The sequence below is a fragment of the Mytilus edulis genome, chromosome 9 (genome assembly GCF_963676685.1).
Source record: "Mytilus edulis chromosome 9, xbMytEdul2.2, whole genome shotgun sequence".
NCBI classification, from domain to species: domain Eukaryota; kingdom Metazoa; phylum Mollusca; class Bivalvia; order Mytilida; family Mytilidae; genus Mytilus; species Mytilus edulis.
The window spans coordinates 86,031,254-86,050,835 of record NC_092352.1 but is presented as its reverse complement, the minus strand read 5'-3'; the positions used below and the strand labels follow the sequence as shown (position 1 = coordinate 86,050,835).

Here is a 19,582-nt window from a genome sequence, read left to right as displayed (position 1 = left end):
GTTATTTTCTGTCAGTTTCATTAGAATGGAGATAACAATATTGTATTTTAAGCTCCGACGGCATCAATTTGGGATTTGATGGTCGCAAATACCCGTTTACTGTCTCCGCTAACGCGTCGCCAGTAAACTTAATTTGCGACCATCAAATCCCCAATTGATGCCGTCGGAGCTTAAAACACAATACAGTTATCTCCTAAATTACACCTTATTAATTTCATGCGTACGAAGAGATTTTTCAAAGTGAACTTTAAACTGAAATTTAATAAGCAGACCATCTATTATAAGTAATTTGAAAAATTTAAAAGTCGTCACTTACTAACCAAGTTTCGTGTAAATGATCACAATTGAAAAATTGAATTAGTTCAATATCTAAAAAAAAATCTAATGATCTATGACCCCTATCACTTTGTGAAATGTGTCATAGGAAGAAGTGTACTATTACCTTCGGAGTCAAACAAGTACTATTATAAGAAAAAAATTAATTGATAATTTTATAAGGAAGCTTTTAAATGTCCCAGTGGTGAAGTTAAAATCAGTCATTCGTATATTGTTTGGACGCCATCACGGGTTAGCTGACCGTTATTGGATATCGATTTCACAGATGACAACTGATATGTTCCAAACTATACAATCGCGTCTCCTTTTCCCAGAATATTACCTACCGAATTTTACTTATCATTGGGATTAATGGTACGAACATGAGCAACACGACGAGTGCAAATTGTGGAGCAGGATCTGCTTATATTTCGGTAGCAAGATTGCACGGGTTTTTTGTGGGTTCTTGTTGTGTTCAGTCGTTAGTTTTCTATGTTGTTGTTTTTCTGTTGGTCTTTTATTTTTAGTCATGACGTAATCAGTTTATTTTCGACTTAAGAATTTGAATGTCCCTTTGGTATGCATCTTTCGCTTCATTCTAATTTTAAATTACTTGAGCTAGGTTAACCAACTACACGGGTAGTAAGGTCGTCATATCGAGGAGCGTTTAGTACAGTGATTTTGTCGTAGTTTGGATAAGTTTGACATGACGGTGTTAAGTCTTTTTGATGACAATCAATGCAAAAATGTAAACATTGGGATATTTTGTAAACGGAACTTCTGATCATTAATTACAGCTGGTAAGTACCTTTGTATAAAGTAAATATGCTAGTACATCACAAGTTGTATCATATAGCGAATGATTTAACACAGAACAAAGCTTGCGTATGTCAAAATTTAAAACCTGCGTATTGGTTTATCGTGCATAAAAAAAGTTATTTTCTTACAGTCTGTTACATCACATATATCTTCGCGATATTACACTGCGGTCAATTATTCTGAAAAAAACCTGCTTTTGCAATCAATTCAAAATTACTGAAATAGCTGTGTCATGGTTTGGTTCATTCGTGTCATGGTTAAGTTCATGTTCGACATGGTTCAGTTATGTAATTCTTGTCGTGTATAATGAAGAGTTACTATCAAAATTAACAAAAATCGTTCCATTTGAAACACAAAAGGACATAAGAACACACATACAATGTAGTAATATGTTATAAGTAGATGCAATATGATTGCCAATGATATAACTATCCACCTGAGATCAAATTACGTAGATGTTAGCAGCTATTTGTCATCAAGAGGCCTTCAACATTCAACAATGAGCAAAACCATATTTCTTAGCAAGATATAAAAGGCTGCGACAAAATTCAATGTATAGCAATTCCAATTAGAAAACCATCAGCCTAATTTCTGTCCAAAATAAATAGCAAACTATGATACACAGTTACATACGATATTCACGGCATTACAGACACTTAACCTGAGACATTATAAACAAAATATTGCGGAGTAAAACATGTTTGCGGGCTCCCCAACCTCTTCTTCGCCTTAACCATGCCACACATGTAAAACTTACCAGATCGGGTTTAAACAAGAAAATCAAGTAACAGAAACACTAAAAACACAAATAAAGTACTGATATTTAGTGGGACCTAGTTTCAAACAAATAACAAATGATAAAAAGTGATGATTCTTAGATAGCTTCTTTTAAATTTCAGGATGGAATTCCGCTGCCAATATTGTGAGCATCTTTGGATTATGTCTAGCATTGCAATAAATAACGATATATATTTAACACTGTAGTTTCATTGAATATCATTATATGAAACAATATTGAGAGGATGCTATTTTTCAATATTTGTTTCTTATTTTTTAAATCTTTTATTGCCGCAGTCATATCATAAACTTGAATCCTAAAGAACTAATTAAACAATACTACGTTTATTTATTTCAGCAGCCATGCAATGTTTGACCAACCTCGAAGATCTACTGCTAAATGTAAAAGTGCAATCGTGAACCCATATGATGGATTTGCACATGGTGCTCAAGGAATTCGTCAGTACCATAAAAGAGCATGTTATGATATCTAAAAATGTCATTATCTTGAAAATGAGACAATATTTCATTTAAACTCTATGAATGCTAGAAATGAATCAGTATCACCAACAGCTTCAAATGACCCGTCTAAAGGAGCAATAGATGCAATTGCCTCTGAAAAATTGTATGAGTCCAATTCAATGTATTTGTGTAAAATTTGGAGCCTTATCGTGTAAATAAATAACAAACAAAAAACAATTATGAATTTGACTTCGTTGTTTTTATGCTAATAGATATAGGAAGATGTGGTGTGAGTGCCAATGAGACAACTCTCCATACAAATAACAATTTAAAAAGTAAACCATTATAGGTTAAAACATATTTAGTTACACAAATTGAAAAGAATTTATAAACTACGAAATCATGAAAATATAAGTTTTCAACACAGACACCAAACAGGCATTCATAAGTGCTAACTATTGTGAAAGGAAGGGTTTTACACATTTAATTTCAAAAACATATTTACTGAATTCCGAAGTTGCGACTCACCAAATATGTCCAGAACCTAATGACGCGACAAGTTGTCCTATGTCATACCTAAACTGTTTTACGCTATACTGAGAATAGTTTGATGGTTTCAGATCTCTGGTTGTCTCTGTCCAATTTATTTACCCATTTTATAGAAACAGGCAGATACAGAGTTTGGCCTATTTAATTTATCCTATTGTTGAAGAATTCATGTTTGTGTTGTTGGTTTGCTGTCTCATTTATGTATTTCCTGCGTCAACTTACATTTGATATTACCTAGTAAATTGAAAATCAAATAAGCAAAAATGATAAACGGCAAATATAGATAGCATAAAAATGTCATTGAATGTTCTAAAACGTTCAAATGAAGTGTACTTGTGATATATATCAACAAACTTACCATCTGTTTCATCTTCGTCCATCTTATAATGCGTTATGTCCTTTTACAAACGATGATTTCTTGTCTAGCCAGATCAATTAAGGTCGTACACAGTTTAAATGTTCATGTAGCAGACAATATAACACGTGTTTCTTTGATTTTCAATCCTTTTTTTCAATCACATTTTATAATATACCACCTCATACTTAAAACTAGATAGCAGGAGTTTTTCCAGATAGTAAAGAAACTATATTACATAAAAAGTAAAATATTTGAAATAATTTAATGATACTATACACGATGCATTTATACAATATTACAAAGATTTTTTTATTGATTCGTAATAATAATTGATAAACTTAAACATTATATCGGCTTAAATCCAAAATTGGAGTTGTGATCTTTCATATTTTAAATTCGAACTTTGAAAGTACTTTTTATTGTAATTTCACCTATTAAAGTTTTAAAATCAATAAGTTTTAAAACTGTTGTCCATGTCACGTGTAACTATTCGGTTTCGTAAATGGTTGAAGACTTATGATGTCCTCTTAATATCTTTTGGTTAGTTTTGTTGGGTTACTGTATCATGGACCTATAACCCCACATCTCCTTTTATTCATTACAAACTGGTTCAAAATTTAAAATAAAGAAAAACCAACAAATGTATAGTTTTCTAGAAAAGAAAATGAAAAACAAGAATTACTTTTTGACTGGCTGCCACTTTTGAGTAGAAGTCTTTAGCTTTTTGACCAGTGATGCCGCTCATGATATCCCCGGCAGAGTCAAGCATGGACAAATGGAGAAAAGATTATATGTGAAACAGAAGCAACGCTTTGTCTTTTTTTGGTAAAATTATATCGAAAGCTAGTTTAAAAGAGCAGTGACTTTTAAATTTATTTTGTAGAAAATATACGAAAAGTAACATGACATGTTTAATTTACGCTTTGACGATTACATCCACTAAATTTGGTTAAACAGGCTTTTTATCTTCTTATGCAGTTAATATACAGAGTAACTTCGTTCAATAACAGGTGCTATCAATCAAATTTTCAGTATTAAAGTGAAACACATATATATTTATTTCGATCTAAAGCATGACAATCTTGACCAAAACCATGACGAATTTCTAGACTCTTAACCGAACCATGTCAATCGCTTAACCAAACCATAGCAATTCCGATATCTTGCTTATTCTGCGTTAATTTCGTGAAACAACAATTCCAATATAGATCGTTTGACCTCCAATAAAGATTGAAGCATATTATTTGCTTTTTATCTGCTCGTGTGAATAGAACTGAGGCAATAGTTTGGAGAAGCAACATAAATTACTGTAACCATGTCAAACTTATCCAAACTATGACAAAATCACTGTACTAAACGCTCCTCGATATGACGACCTTACTACCCGTGAACTAACAGAGTTAAAAACTTCGATAAACACAATCCCCCCTGTAATGTTGACTATATACATAAATCTTTAGAATTGCGAAAGTGAGCTTTAAATTGATCAATTATATATACTAATGTATAAATATGATGTATGTTATACAATTGTAATATTGTATTGTATTGCGAACCACTTAATGTGTTCTTCTTTGTAATAAAATGTATGTAATAAAGTTATAAGTACATTTACGTTACGTCGAAGATGTTCAAACGGGAAGTTGTTATTTAGAATTTTGTTTTGTGTAATGTGGGATAGTCTAAACAAATCAAGATTTATTTTACTATATATATATTTGCATAGAGCAGAATGATCTCTTATTCTTTACAATACTCCAGTACTTTTTTTTAGTACAAATTTAAAACCTTCAAAATATATAGTTGGGTACCTAATTGTGAAATAACATAGTCAGTCGTGAAAATTGTTTGTTTAAAAACTTAACAAAAAGACATACTCGGTCAAACGAAAATAAAAAAAACCCCGCAAATTCCATCTGTAAGACTTAAAGCAATCTCAAGGTACTGAACTTGCTGATGTAAAATCATGCCATACTCTAATATCGGTTGCTGTACTTCATATAAATTCAATTCAACAACGTATTACTAGTGTTATAAACATCACAGACAGACATGGTATTGACGAATGTCTTGGACACACGGCACAGAATTTGAAAGTAGAGAAACAAAATAAACAATTTTAATAGTATTACTTTAACCACAATACCAAACAGAGGGCAGTATAATTTCAGCATTCGTTAATTACTATTACGCCGAAAAATTAAAATTAAATTTCTCCGCTTAATTGTTATCTTCATGAATTACATTCCAATTTAAAGCTACATATGATAAATACAACTTTTAATTTAATTCCAGCAGTTTAGATACAAACTTTCAAAATAACTCTGTATTTGTTATATTAGGTTTGAAGGAACTTGCACTTTTAACAATTTCAAAATATTAGCATTTAGAAATTTTTAAAGGTCGTTCACACCACAAAATAAACGGAAGCAAAAATTATTGATTACAAAAATAGTTTACCCAAGTCTAAGCCTTTAAAGAAAATTCCTTCAAAGCATACAAATTCTTCCGCATGTCAAAACTAAGTAAACAAACGTATGACCCTGATAGGACAAGAAAGGAAAGTGTTTTAGTTCTATTTTAGGCTTACGTCTGGGCTTGTTGCGTTGCATTTTGCAATTTAACTCAATGAGAAACGAAGGAATGTTCTCAGTATACATGTATCTGTGAATGTAGCTTTTAAAAATATAATTGACATAGATCTATATATGTGCGAGAAAAAAACACCATTTATATTTTGTCAGTTGTATAATTTACCTGATATTTTTGGTAGGCTGTTAATATTCTGTTTTTTTTCTGTATATTAAGAAAAAAGGGAACAGCGGCATTTCGTTTATTTCATGATGATGGATGAATGTCTGTTTGTTGTCCAGTAGCCAATTTAGGACGCGAACATCTTAAAATATGAATATTAACCCTGCTTTATACAAGACACTTAGTCGTAGTTTTAGCGTGCTAGTTAATTAAATAACAGTCCGTAGGTTGACATGTCATCCTACCACGGACATAGTATTCTGACCTGACCAGGGTAAGAACCCTTGACCTCCCGCGCTCGAGGCGAACACGTTTTTAATTACTTAAAGGAAAGGAGAATAACATTTTATATTGATATAAGCAGTTATATGTTTTACTAAATAAATAAATGTTAAAATTAAAAAAAGAGAATCCTACATCACACATGGTACTTACCTTTCGAAAATGCAGTCCTTTTTCATAAGAAAGTTTTGAATATATGAATTATCTTTGGTACGATTTTAAACCTACCATTATTTATTAAACGATAAAATGCGTGTCAAAATGTAAAAATTGCTACTACCAAGTGTAAACAGAACAAAGCATAGTTAATCATGTAAATTGTGACACAAATCTAAGTGAATATAGAACTGTAATAATTGAACTGCATTATTAGAGGAAAGTTCGTGATATCTTTTAAATTTTTGCTGAAAGATCATTTACATTTCAAAAATCAACAAAAAATATTTTCTTTTGTATTTGGTGCAGAGGCCAATTCTGCATTATTCATCAGTGGTCATGGATCATGTGACTGGTATTTAATTTAAAAGATACTACAAAAGATAATTGTCAGTTCAAAGTTTTATGAATTGTTAATTGTTGCGACAAAACACATTAATGAAAAGTACAATTAATGTTGTTAAAAAAAATCTAGGTATGTTTCTATATTAAATTATAATTTGAATATGCGTAATATTGATTACTTCGTTGACAGCTCTAAATTCGAGTACGGTTTTGTGTTATTTTTTTTTTTATGCCACACACAATGCCAAGGGCGTTATTTGGTTTGCAGATTTTAATTTAGAAATGTCCCAGTGATGAGTAACCTATGTGAAATCAATCAGTTATTGTTCTGATCAGAGTTACATTTACAAAGTTACTTTTATCAGACTGTCACTATTTATTGTTAAGAGACGTTATAGATCTATTAAAAGTAAAACTGAATTTTTAATCCTCAATGCTCTTCAACTTTGTTCTTGTTTGGCTTTATAGATATTTTGATATGAGCGTCACTGATGAGTCTGACGTAGACGAAAAGCGCGTCTGGCGTACAAAATTATAATCCTGATACCTTTGATAACTATTTACACCACTGGGTCGATGCCACTGCTGGTGGACGTTTCGTCCCCGAGGGTATCACCAGCCCAGTAGTCAACTTTTCGGTTTAGTCATGAATATCAATAATGTGGTCATTTTTATAAGTTTCCTGTTTACAAAACTTTGAATTTTACGAAAAACTAAGGATTTTCTTATCCCAGACATAGATTACCTTAGCCGTATTTGGCACCACTTTTTGGAATTTTGGATCCACAATGCTCTTCAACTTTGTTCTTGTTTGGCTTTATAAATATTTTGATTTGAGCGTCACTGATGAGTCTGATGTAGACGAAACGCGCGTCTGGCGTACTAAATTATAATCCTGGTACCTTTGATAACTATTTACACCACTGGGTCGATGCCACTGCTGGTGGACGTTTCGTCCCCGAGGGTATCACCAGCCCAGTAGTCAATATTTCGGTGTTGACATGAATATCAATAATGTGACCATTTTTATAAATTTCCTGCTTACAAAACTTTGAATTTACGAAAAATAAGGATTTTCTTATCCCAGGCAAAGATTACCTTAGCCGTATTTGGCATTTTTTTGGAATTTTGGATCCTCAATGCTCTTCAACTTTGTTCTTGTTTGGCTTTATGCATACTTTGATATGAGCGTCACTGATGAGTCTGATGTAGACGAAACGCGCGTCTGGCGTACTAAATTATAATCCTTGTACCTTTTATAACTATTTACATCACTGGGTCGATGCCACTGCTAGTGGACGTTTCGTCCCCGAGGGTATCACCAGCCCAGTAGTCAACATTTCGGTGTAGACATGAATATCAATAATGTGACCATTTTTATAAATTTCCTGTTTACAAAACTTTGAATTTTACGAAAAATAAGGATTTTCTTATCCCAGGCATAGATTACCTTAGCCGTATTTGTCATTTTTTTGGAATTTTGGATCCTCAATACTCTTCAACTTTGTTCTTATTTGGCTTTATACCAGCCAAGTAGTCAACATTTCGGTGTTGACATGGATATCAATAATGTGGTCATTGTTATTAATTTCCTGTTTTCAAAACTTTGAATTTTACGAAAAACTAAGGATTTTGTTATTCCAGGCATAGATTACCTTAGCCGTATTTGGCACCACTTTTTGAAATTTTGGATACTCAATGCTCTTCAACTTTGTTCTTGTTTGGCTTTATCAATATTTTGAAATGAGCGTCCCTGATGAGTCTGATGTAGACGAAACGCGCGTCTGGCGTACTAAATTATAATCCTGGTACCTTTGATAACTATTTACACCACTGGGTCGATGCAACTTCTGGTGGACGTTTCATCCCCGAGGGTATCACCAGCCCGGTAGTCAACATATCGGTGCTGACATGAATATCAATAATGTGGTCATTTTTATAAATTTCCTGTTTACAAAACTTTGAATTTTACGAAAAACTAAGGATTTTCTTATCCCATGCATAGATTACCTTAGTCGTTTTTGGCACCACTTTTTGGAATTTGGATCCTCAGTGCTCTTCAACTTTGTTCTTGTTTGGCTTTATAAATATTTTGATATGAGCGTCACTGATGAGTCTGATGTAGACTATTGGTATTGATTGCACTTATTAAACATTCAATTTGAATGACTTTAGCTCAAAGGTAACAGGCGAGCAATAGAGACGGGATTGATATATGTAGTACACCAATATCTATTGTGGCAAATAAGAAAAGCAAATCCTTATGCTGCTCTTTACCAACAACTCTTTCTTGATTTCATTTCATTTGCGATGTTGACAAAGTAGTTGTCAGCACTTCTGTGTTGACATGAGTTATCATGCATATGGTCATAGTCATGAATAAACTGTTTATAAACGTTTGAATTTTTAGAACTAAATATATATTCTTATATACCTATATGGAGTTATTTTCTTTCAGAACCATAGGTTATTCTTTTTCAGAATCAACCCGGACGATACCATGTTTCAATGAAATATGCTTCAAGGCATAAAATAATGTGTGAGGTCATTTTCCTTGATATATTTTTTTTGACGGTATATAAGCTGTCGGTCGGTCTTTCATTTGATCAATCCTGACACCCCTTGGTGTGTTCCACGCCAGGAAAAACCTTTAAATATGCAGTATCTATAACATATTTACTGAAATTTGGCATAACTCATCGAAATTTTGGATCCTCGATATTTTCCTCTAACTATACGGACTTTATTTGGCCTTTTAAACTTTATTTTATTCGAGCGTCATTCAGGAGTTTTTTGTAGACGAAAAGTGCGTCTGACTTACACAATTATAGCCTGGTATCTATGATGAGTTTATTAATATTATGAGATGCAATTCAACAATGCCGATCCCATATTATGCAACATCTGCTTTCTAGACATTACTTGACAAAGAAAAAAAGGTATACAGTATATGGAGTAAACACACCATCCTACTTCTGCTTCTTTATACCATCCAAACTTTGATAAATTGTCAGATTGTCAGAAAATTTGAGGGAAACTGAAAAACACTTTTAATCATCCAAGATCTTCTCAAGTTATCCGTCCTGACTTTTTTTGTCTTTGACCAAATGCTATACATGCTTTATTGGTGAGACAGGAACTTGCCAATAACGGTTTTAGAAAAGGAAGTTATAAGGCATTAGACGTTATAAAGGAAATAATATCTTTTCCAAGTATTTCCGTGTTGTAACTGTTTGTCACAAATATGTCAAAAGGATTAATGTATATAGATATTGACTTTGAATCTGGTATTCTTGTTCCCTATTCCATTGATTTTTATTAAGTTTTTCCTAAGCCAGTTAAAAAGTTTCCCTCAACCGTCTAGTGATGTTGAATTTTTGTGACTCTCAAGATAACGCTACAGTTTATCTTTTTTAGTCGTACTTTGACCTCAAAACGTCATTGGTGTTCATCTCTTATCTCCACTTATAATTTACCGCGAATTATAGTGCAGATTTAAATAGCAATCTATCTCTTATTCAAGTGTTTTATAGATTGATACCTGTTCTTAATGTTATCATTTGTGACACTACTAGGTTAACAGATACCTGTTCTTAATGTTATCATTTGTGACACTACTAGGTTAACAGATACCTGTTCTTAGTGTTATCATTTGTGACACTACTAGGTTAACAGATTCTTAATGTTATCATTTGTGACACTACTAGGTTAACAGATACCTGTTCTTAATGTTATCATTTGTGACACTACTAGGTTAACAGATACCTGTTCTATAATGTTATCATTTGTGACACTACTAGGTTAACAGATTCTTAATGTTATCATTTGTGACACTACTAGGTTAACAGATACCTGTTCTTAATGTTATCATTTGTGACACTACTAGGTTAACAGATACCTGTTCTTAATGTTATACCTGTTCTTAATGTTATCATTTGTGAAACTACTAGGTTAACAGATACCTGTTCTTAATGTTATCATTTGTGACACTACTAGGTAAACAGATACCTGTTTTTAATGTTATCATTTGTGACACTACTAGGTTAACAGATTCTTAATGTTATCATTTGTGACACTACTAGGTTAACAGATACCTGTTCTCAATGTTATCATTTGTGACACTACTAGATTAACAGATACCTGTTCTTAATGTTATCATTTGTGACACTACTAGGTTAACAGATACCTGTTCTTAATGTTATCATTTGTGACACTACTAGGTTAACAGATACCTGTTCTTAATGTTATCATTTGTGACACTACTAGGTTAACAGATACCTGTTCTTAATGTTATACCTGTTCTTAATGTTATCATTTGTGACACTACTAGGTTAACAGATACCTGTTCTTAATGTTATCATCTGTGACACTACTAGGTTAACAGATACATGTTCTTAATGTTATCATTTGTGACACTAGGTTAACACGCGGAGTAAAAAATACTTTGGTACACAGCTACTTTTGCATAGGTACTATTCTTGTACGATTTCTGTACTGAAAATCTGTAGTACTGGAAATTTACTTTTAATATTTAGTACAATTTCTCTACTTTAAAATTATTGTAATATTTAGGTACTTGTATTTTCCAGTACTTGATTTGTACTTAAAATATTGGTACAAAAAAATACCAAAAATGATCACAGTATTCCATGTTTGAACATCATAACTTTAAGAGAATTGAAATAGACAAACTTTCAAAATGCTGAAAATTTAACCGTGCAACCAAAAATGTGTAGTACTTAAATTTCAAATACAAATCAAGTACTGTAAAATACAGGTACCTAAATATTACAATAATTCTTATGTAACAAAATAGTACTGAATATTAAAAGTAGATTTCCAGTACTACATATTTTTGGTACTGAAATAGTACCTATGCAAAAGTAGCTGTGTAGAGTGTTTAATTTATTCTAATGAAATATATGTAACGAATAGAACATATTCGTACAGGCGACAGACTATACACAAACACGTCACTTTGATATCTTAATTAGAATCTTCTGGTGCTAGATTTTCTTTGTAAATCATTTTCATACATATTACATTACATAATTATGGTTTATGCCTTTAAAATCTATTGAAGACTTTTTATTTTGCTCCAAATGTGACTCTTTGGATTTGAACATACATGTATCTGAAATATGACTATGATATTTGTCGCTGGACATGTAACAGTCTAACGAACAATATTTTGTTCGACTGCCTTCAACAATCAATTTTGAATATTTCAATACCGTACTTTATTTTGTAATTCAGTAATCTATTTGTAGGAAATGAATAAAGACGACATTCAGCGTCCAGCGGCATACTAATTGAATATCCAGGACAAAAACTGACACGTTGAGACAGATTCTGCACGTGCGAGTTGATAATGGAACAGTCCTCAGGACAACCTGTCATCCAATCGCTACCCATTAATATGACTCCAAGCTAATCCCGCAGTTTTTGCTCTTACTCATTACTGCTGAATGGTTAGTGGATAAGCAGTAAAATAATAAATATTACTTTTAGTTTGATACTGCCGTGGTTCGAACTCGACCCCCTACCATGACACCACTGAAGCGGTCACAGAACTTGAGACTTACAAAAGAAACATAAGAAAAACAACAACGAATTACACTTTGTCCAAGGTTGAGAGCTATTAAAACAAACTTTACGTTGTTACAATATGGTCATAATGCTGTGAAAGTTTAAAAAAAAAATTATACCTCACTATTTATATTGCATTTACCTCGTCAATTCGTTCGTCTAATAGATATTTCCCTCATTTTTCTATCAAGTACTACAAACAGGATTTCTTTAATTTGTTTGAATGAACTTTTTTTTCTACATGATACTTATCTCAAGTATAAACAAAATTACAGATTACATTAATGGTGATGAGTTGTAACCTGTGATCATTTCTCTGAACTGTCGAAACTTCTTCCTGATATCTGATATACTGAATCACGACAACGCATGCATTTTTGTATAAAATAAGTTCAAATGCAGATACAAAAAGTTGACAAATTTAGACAAATTTAGACAAATTGAATTGAGGGCATTATTTTAAATGCTCGTGTTTTCTGCATGGAGTGACAATCTACTATTTTTTGCAACCTAATATGACCGTCCTTAAGATTTGTTATTTTATCCTCAAATATGGCGACTATGTTTTATAGATATGCATGAAAACACTTTAAAAAACAAACAAAATTTTAATAGAAAAATAAACATTTCGATAAGTTAACAAAACAAAATTAATGTCAAATAAAATTCAAGAGCAGGCAGAATGACTTTCTTCAACATTCTGACTACAGCAGCAGCACAGTCTTTTGAACCACGTTCTAAAACGCTGAAGTCTACTAGTAGATTTTGGAGAGTGGTCAGTGGTAGATTCTGTGTGTTTTGCATCGGAAATTTTAATCTGTGATTTGGTTGGTTCATCTGTATCCCTTGACTCGGCTGATAGGCTTTTTAAAGGCTCTTGTGAACATGAGTTGACAGGTGAACTTGTACTGTTCAAATCAGGCTCTTGTTCCTTCGAAGAATAGGATATCAACATTGGACTGACAGCTGGTGTGTGAAACTCCGCAAACATTTGCTTTATCTTTTCTTGTCTTTTCCTCATTCGTTTGCTCTCTCTTTCTTCTTTCCATTTTCTCTCTCGCTCCTTTATAGACTGAAAGAATGCTAATCTTTCCTCCTTACTCGTGGCTTCTTCTGTTTCTAATGCCTCCGTTTCTTCTCCCTGAATTTGCACAATCTCTTTGTTTATGACCTTTGGTTGGATTAGGTCATCATGATTCTTTGCTTCGTCACTTTGCTTGTTTAGTGTTTTAGTAAGCCTGTCAAGCTCTTTGCTTCTTATGTTTCAAAGAAATCAGCTCTCTCTGCTTCAGTTGCTGTTTCTTTTATTTCTTTAGTTGTCTCCAGTGTTGTCTTATGCAATGCCTCTGCTTCAGATTCGCTGCAAGCAGCGTGCAATACAGACAGGATAAATCCGCTGAGGTTACGTTCAAAATTTACCTCGTCCATTTCTGAAAATGGAACAAAAACATTATAACGACCATGTTGATGACAAAACAAAAAACTATAACTCTTTAGTTATTGCCTAAAAATTTGCAAAGCTTAATTTTAAGTTATTGTCTAAAGAATAGGTAAGCTTAATTAATTCTTAGTTGTTGCATAAAAAATAGGTAAGCTTAACTCTCAGTCTTTGCCCCAAAATAAGGTATACGCTTAACTCTTTGTTATTGCTAAACATAATTAAGGTATACGCTTAACTCTTAGTTATTGCATGAAATTAGGTAATCTTAATTCTTAATTATTGACCCAAAAATATGGTACGTTTAACTCTTAGTAATTGCATTTTTATTGTTTGCAAATAAAAGTAATGAAAATATTATAATTCAGTATGTAGCGGTACCAATTTCAATCGTATACGTTCAAACAGATATACTGGTATAGCAAAAAGAAATAATGAAACTTTTAAAATGAGAATGAATAAGTTAGTATACTTACTCAACTCTTTAATATCTGGATTTGTCTTCTTATATATTTCTACGCTATCTTCTGTGTGCTAGTAAAAGTGTAAACTGTTTCGCTCAACAACAACGTTGCTACTGGAGATATTGTGACGTCCGACGTCAATCGAAATCGTCATTTATTTCCTCCTTCCTTCGAAACGGAGAGAAAGCTTTTTCTCTATTTTTGTGCTATTTTTACATGTCCTGACCGGTGTGTGAAAAATATGTTCTCGACAAATGCTTGGGTGAAATTTGATTGTGACATTAAATTTCCTTGTTTTCTTCTGAGTTTTGTTATTGTGACGTCATGAAAAAAGGCGACCATGTCTGATGACGTCACATCAAAAGTACACAACTCTCCTCCAATCTTTGAAAAAGAAGGATAAAAATCATGAGAGAAACAGATTCCACCACTGTAACTCGTGTATTACGATATTTCTCCACTCTCAACAGTTAAATTTTAATAATTTAAAAAGCTCGGCAAGCCTCGCACTTTAAATATTAAATTTTAACTGTCTCGGTCCGAGTGGAGAAATATCGTAATACACTTGTTGCAGTTGTGGAATCTATATGTTTATGATCGTTTATGGGACAAATAATCCACGGTGGCGTATATTTTCAATGTATTGCATGCATAGACTGTTCGCAAGAAAAACGAAAATAAAACCAACCCAAAAGCTACATTTACAGGAGCGAGTCCGCGTAAGTACGTAATGGGCCAATTTTCCTTTACAGGAGCGGGTCCGCGTAAGGGCGTAATGGGCCAATTTACAGGAGCGGGTCCGCGTAAGGGCGTAATGGGCCAAAATGTTCCTTTACAGGAGCGGGTCCGCGTAAGGGCGTAATGTCCCAATTTACAGGAGCGGGTCCGCGGAAGGGCCGTAATGGGCCAATTTACAGGAGCGGGTCCGCGTAAGGGCGTAATGGGCCAATTTACAGGAGCGGGTCCGCGTAAGGGCGTAATGGGCCAATTTACAGGAGCGGGTCCGCGTAAGGGCGTAATGGGCCAATTTACAGGAGCGGGTCCGCGTAAGGGCGTAATGGGCCAAAATGTTCCTTTACAGGAGCGGGTCCGCGTAAGGGCGTAATGTCCCAATTTACAGGAGCGGGTCCGCGGAAGGGCCGTAATGGGCCAATTTACAGGAGCGGGTCCGCGTAAGGGCGTAATGGGCCAATTTACAGGAGCGGGTCCGCGTAAGGGCGTAATGGACCAATTTACAGGAGCGGGTCCGCGTAAGGGCGTAATGGGCCAATTTACAGGAGCGGGTCCGCGTAAGGGCGTAATGGGCCAATTTACAGGAGCGGGTCCGCGTAAGGGCGTAATTGGCCAATTTACAGGAACGGGTCCGCGTAAGGGCGTAATGGGCCAATTTACAGGAGCGGGTCCGCGTAAGGGCGTAATGGGCCAATTTTCCTTTACAGGAGCGGGTCCGCGTAAGGGCGTAATGGGCCAATTTACAGGAGCGGGTCCGCGTAAGGGCGTAATGGGCCAATTTTCCAACAAAAAAAAAGCAATCGTAATTTGATTTATTCATTAATGAAACACATACTCTAATTTCTTTTTATTCTGATTCCCCTACCGATGGGTGACTGGGACACCCTTTTAAACAACAAAAACGGTAAGTTAATCTAGTATACATGAATTGTGTGACACTTCTAAATGGCCATTCTACATTTACCCGGGGGATACTCACTATATATATGATACTGGGGCGGGTATGTTCCGACACACGGGGTTGCATTTTTAGCTAAATTGTCTGAAATGGGGTTTTGTATTTTTCTCCTTGCATTTGAAGGGGTCATATTTGACTGTCTAGAACGGGGTATTATAAATACAATGTTACACTATTGTTTCTGATAAGGGTGAATGTTTGGTACCATTAAAACGTTTAAACCCGCTGCAATTGTTTGCAAATGTCCTAAGTCAGGAATCTGATGTTGGTTTTCCCGTTTGAGTGGTTTTACACTAGTAACATTTGGGCCCCTTATATCTTGCTGTTCGGCGTGAGCCCAAGGCTCCGTGTTGAAGACCGTACTTTAACCTATAATGATTTACTTTTATAAATTATGACCGTGATGGAGAGTTGACTCATTGGCACTCATACCACTCATACCACATCTTTTTATATCTACTCAATTGAAAACAACGTTTCAACCTAAGATTGCGTTCGATAAAAATCGCAATTTTTACACGTGTGCATGTAAAACAAATTTCTTGGTAAAGGGTCTAAATACAGCACAAAAAACATTTTCCAAAAGACCAAAACGGTGAAAAGGTATATTTTAACAGAACGGGTATTTCAGAAAAAGCTATCGTTAAAGATCTATTTTTCATTTGTCATGCCCATTTCATATAACCTTTTACCTGAATTTACAACTTCTACCAAAGATTTGATATCCATGCACATGTTAATCAATACATAATTTGTATGATCCGAAGGCAGACTATTTTGACAGGACATTATTTTTTTTTATATCAATATTCATTTCTTGTGTTGAATCTTTGATAACAGTGGACAAAGTATAAATTCCTTGTGAATCACGGTGTTTACTTAATGTTTCAAACCACCATTGAGATAAATATACAAAGTCGGGATATATAAACATAGTGGTGATAGATATGGAGTTCAGATAAATATACAAAATGGGGATAGATATACATAGTGGTGATAGATATAGAGAGTTGAGATAAATACACAAAATAGGGATAGATACATAGTGGTGATAGATATATTAAATGATTAGAAAAAAACCCGCACAAATGAAACGGATCTTTATTATTTCACTGCGTCTAAATTATTTTCTAAACTTATGGAATTGTGAACACAAATACCTTCAGTTGACGTTAATAAGCATGACGTACATTACACGTAGGAACGGGAACCTGTCGTGAATTTAAAAATGATGAAACAGACTACTGCCGTCTATCGAAATAAAACCGTTATTTTTTAAAACTAAATATTCCTTTTGTCACCACAGCTATTATGTACGTATCATATATATCCTCGTGTAACTGTTATGTGTTTTCGTACTAATAACATTTTTCACTGCCTACGGTTGAGTTTTTATACAAGTGTGTACTCAAATTTTAAAAGCATGTTCTGTCGAATGTTTTTAGGTATCTAGATTTTTTTGTCAAGACTTAAAATGTACTAGTCACAATTTTTTATTGTTTCCGATTATTTTGCGATTTTCGTATTTCAAAAAACGGCGTCATATGTTTTCGTATGAAGTGAAAACTGGATCAGTACACTGACAGGAAATGACAGTCACTATAAAATCCGAAAATGAGTATTTTCTAAAGTCGTGGTTCTGGTAATTGCTTGAATCATAAAAAAAAGTTATTTAATACTTTATAGTACTAAAAATAACTAGTAAATAGTTTTTGGTTGCTGTTTCTTGTGCTGAAATTGTAACATTATGATTTTTTTTTCCAGATTGGCACTAGTTTTCTACAAAACAACTATTCTAGTGATGCATATTTTTGACATTAAATAAAAATGGCTAAACAGGTCAGTTTTATTGAATTTGTTCTAATAATCCTTAAAAGCGACTTTGAATATGTTTTAAAATTGGAATTGTTGTTCCATAGATAGAAACCGAAAAACACGTCTTAATATACGTGTGTGCAATCAAAACCGATGAAATATGAATGATACGAAAACATTTGACATACGAAAACATATGACACGAGGATATGTCGATCAATACAACACTACGATTCAAGATTCTGTACTTCAAAGTAAAAGAGGGACGAAAGATACCAGAGGGACAGTCAAACTCATAAATTAGTAATCTTCACGTTTCAATTACATATAATGGGCCAAAAGTTTGACCCCATGTCAGTTTTGAGAAGTTACAAAGGCCCATTGACACAGAACTTGTAAAAAATATCAGCAGTTTTGTCTATTTAACAATTTACCCAATCCCCATTGTTGATCTTTTTCGTGATGTAAATGGTACGGAAAATGTCCGGAATATTACGGCTCTTTTCCTAATTTTGCATGACGTCACTGCAGAGTGCAGTGCTAAATAAAGCGTACATACAACTGGCATTACAGTTACAAGCAGTTGAGATAGGTAAGATGAAAGAAGTTTGTCTTTTGTTACACGCATATTTAGTCACAAATCAAAGCTTTCTCTAACCTAGACCTATGGTGATGTCACATAATATACAGGCACTTGTTTAGAACACAAAAGGTATCCGTAAAATGTTGACGTCACAATAAAAATTCAAAATGCACCTTTAATATCGCTATAAATCCCGGCTGACCCGGGGCTGACCATAGACTGGCCTAGTCCAAATGACTATGACATCTTGTAAGGCTATTTTATTTTTTTTTCGACAGGAAGACGTCAAAGCAAAAATTTAAAATAGCCTTCCAAGACGTCATACATGCATAATTATTTGGACTACATAATCTGTGCCGCTTAAACTATTGACGTCATACAACGTCAACAATCACTTTTCCATTGTGGTGTCAGATATTTTGTATTAGGCAGCAACCATTTGATTTTCTGGGGGGGGGGGGGGCTATGGTTTTTTTTTCTGTGCAAACTTTTTTTTTCGCCTTCGGCGAAGAACAATCTATTTTTTTAGCGACAAACCGAAGACAATTTTTTTCTTTCAATTTTAGCATTACATATGAGGGGGAGGACAGGGGGGTACCCTTCTCCCTCCTCCCACCCCTCTTCTCCTTTCTCCTACCCCCGTTCTCCTTTCTCCCAATAGAATAAAACATCTCCTTTTGAGATATTTTTTATTGAAATATTAGAAATTTTTTTAAAAGGAAAGATATTTTATTTTTTCTCCTTTCTCCAACTTTTTCTCCTTTCTCCCAGCCTTCCTCTCCTTTCTCCTACCCCCTTTCTCCTTTCTCCCACCCCCTTTCTCCTTTCTCCTACCCCCTTTCTCCCTGTCTCCCTTACCCCTGTCCTCCCCCTCACATATAGTGGCAGCTGAGGGTGAAACAAACAATTTTTTTTACTTAGGGTCCAAAACAAATTATTTTTTTTACCAAAACCTGGAAACAAACTTTTTTTTCCAAAAAAAACCATAGCCCCCCCCCCCCCCCCCAGAAAATCAAATGGTTGCTGCCTTATGACCACGTGATTATGACATCTGATCAAAATTTCACGGGAACCTGTGTGATGTCCAGTAATTTAAGGCAACAATATCACTGTTCCGGATGGTGTTTTATTTTTTTAAAAAGTCGTTATAACGACTAGGATATTAAACTTGTTATAACAAGTTAGC

General features: G+C 34.0%; 1 protein-coding gene and 1 long non-coding RNA gene across 6 annotated transcripts in view; one reads left to right on the top strand and one right to left on the bottom strand.

The window, feature by feature from the left end:
- Positions 1-12,994: 12,994 nt before the first annotated feature.
- On the bottom strand, positions 12,995-14,626 carry LOC139489258 (uncharacterized). The gene is made up of 2 exons (XR_011656174.1): positions 14,321-14,626; positions 12,995-13,836 (listed from the first exon to the last, which is right to left on the bottom strand). It is a non-coding gene; the product is annotated as an uncharacterized lncRNA (long non-coding RNA).
- A 3,707-nt stretch (positions 14,627-18,333) lies between these two features.
- Positions 18,334-19,582, top strand: part of LOC139489257 (polycystin-1-like protein 2) — a 92,942-nt gene continuing 91,693 nt past the window's right edge. For all 5 annotated transcript variants that reach the window (XM_071275502.1, XM_071275503.1, XM_071275501.1 and 2 more), the window contains exon 1: positions 18,334-18,405. The gene's annotated coding sequence lies outside the window, so the exon portion shown is untranslated. The remainder of the gene's footprint in view (positions 18,406-19,582) is intronic.